The sequence below is a fragment of the Anguilla rostrata genome, chromosome 3 (assembly GCF_018555375.3).
Source record: "Anguilla rostrata isolate EN2019 chromosome 3, ASM1855537v3, whole genome shotgun sequence".
NCBI lineage: Eukaryota > Metazoa > Chordata > Actinopteri > Anguilliformes > Anguillidae > Anguilla > Anguilla rostrata.
The window spans coordinates 59,769,253-59,770,936 of record NC_057935.1 but is presented as its reverse complement, the minus strand read 5'-3'; the positions used below and the strand labels follow the sequence as shown (position 1 = coordinate 59,770,936).

The 1,684-nt window shown below is 41.7% G+C and overlaps 1 long non-coding RNA gene across 1 annotated transcript; it reads right to left on the bottom strand.

Moving 5' to 3' along the window:
• Nucleotides 1-402: 402 nt before the first annotated feature.
• LOC135251434 (uncharacterized) lies at nucleotides 403-1,061 on the bottom strand. Its single transcript, XR_010329143.1, has 2 exons — nucleotides 964-1,061; nucleotides 403-595 (listed from the first exon to the last, which is right to left on the bottom strand). It is a non-coding gene; the product is annotated as an uncharacterized LOC135251434 (long non-coding RNA).
• Between the last annotated feature and the right edge of the window lie 623 nt (nucleotides 1,062-1,684).

Here is a 1,684-nt window from a genome sequence, read left to right as displayed (position 1 = left end):
CTAAAGATCTCTCCAGAGTTATCAATTGTGGGGTCTAAAAATGGTGAAAGAGAGGTTAAGTGAAGAGGTTAGGAAGCATGCTATGTATTCTCTGCTAGGGAACAAGGTGAGAATGGGCCTTTAGAGATACGCTGATGTATTTAGCTTTAGCTTATTCAGGGAATGAATTGAGTAGAGACAGTGGTGATTTCTTGACTGTGGTAATTGATGGTAGTCTTCCCATGTTTAGAAACAAAGCTGGAGAAATTGGTTAAGCTTTGAGAGATTGTAGTGATCTATTGGGCATGGGCTGCATATATTTTACGAAATAGCATAAGGACGTGGACACCATAAGCCCCTAAATATTCTTAATTTATGAGCCCAAGATAAGGGAGTAACAATAGATAAATAAATAAATAAATAAAAAAGGTAGCACACATATGATTGACCCCTAGTGGCAGATCCTAACACCATTCTTTCTACTGTTTCTTATGTAAAATACACGCTGAGCAATGTTGGCTTCAAGCTGACACTGAGGTAATGGATCTTTTTTACTTCTCAAAGTAGCATCTTGCATGAGACTTTTGTTAATACCGTGAATGTACCTGTGGGTGATCTGTGGGGTTACCAAGGGCAATCGAGGCCGTGTAAATACGCTAGAGATGGAGGAACTAGTATATAGCATTGAAGGGTTCAAGTACGTGTGAAAGATGTAAGTAAAATACGGAAGTATTGAACAGAAGAGAAGGGTTTTGGTGCAAGGTAGTATACTGCCTTTACTGCAGTACTGTGAGAGACACTGAGGACCTTGCTCAAACACGGCAGGAAGTTAGGCACTGGAAAGCCAGTGAGATTTACAGGGAAATTGCAAATAGGGATTTGGCAGAAACATGTTTGAAAGTGCTTGTATGTGGAGAATTGAGGATTTAAGCATAAGGATTTTAAATGACTTGTGACATTTGAGCTTATGGGTGAATAGGAGACTCCTGACTAGTGCAGGAACCCCCAATACAAAATGAGGGACTGGTACAAGAAACTAACTAATCAATTCAAACTAACTAATCATTTGTTCTCCATTTTAGGATAAGACTGGGTGACGTAGCCACCAGCGGTGCGCCTCTCTGTGAAAGCGGGACCGAGTAATTAACACCGAATAATTAACATTTGCTTCCACCCTTTGAAATTCTTATAGGTCGACACATGAGGACTCCTGGTGATTAGTGTATTGGTGGGGAATTGCATGTAATGGGTGACCGTTTAGGTGAATATTGCAGGCTTGTGTCCTAAGTGTCTTTCACAGGATCACAGAACTGGACCTGACCCGGCGGAGGACAAAGAAGAAACATGCCTGGTTGAACCTGGAGACAAGGTCCTGGTGAAAAACATAATCGGATGACATTTTATCCAAATTTGGTCTGGACCACACATGCTCACAATTCCATCAGCTGCTTCCAGTGACTGGAACTCCTGTGTGGTTCCGCATTAAATAGTTAAGAAAATACAAGGGTGAGACCCAACATGGGGCACAATAATCCCCGTCTACCCTTATAGCCCCTGGGGGCTATCTCTCTCTGCGTGTCTCCATTCAGACACATGTTTCCAGGACAAGAATGTGCACCAACCTTGCAGGCTGCAGTTGGATTTGGGATGACTTCATGGTGTCATTTTCGTCATTATGTTGTTATGTTGGATATTTTATCATTTT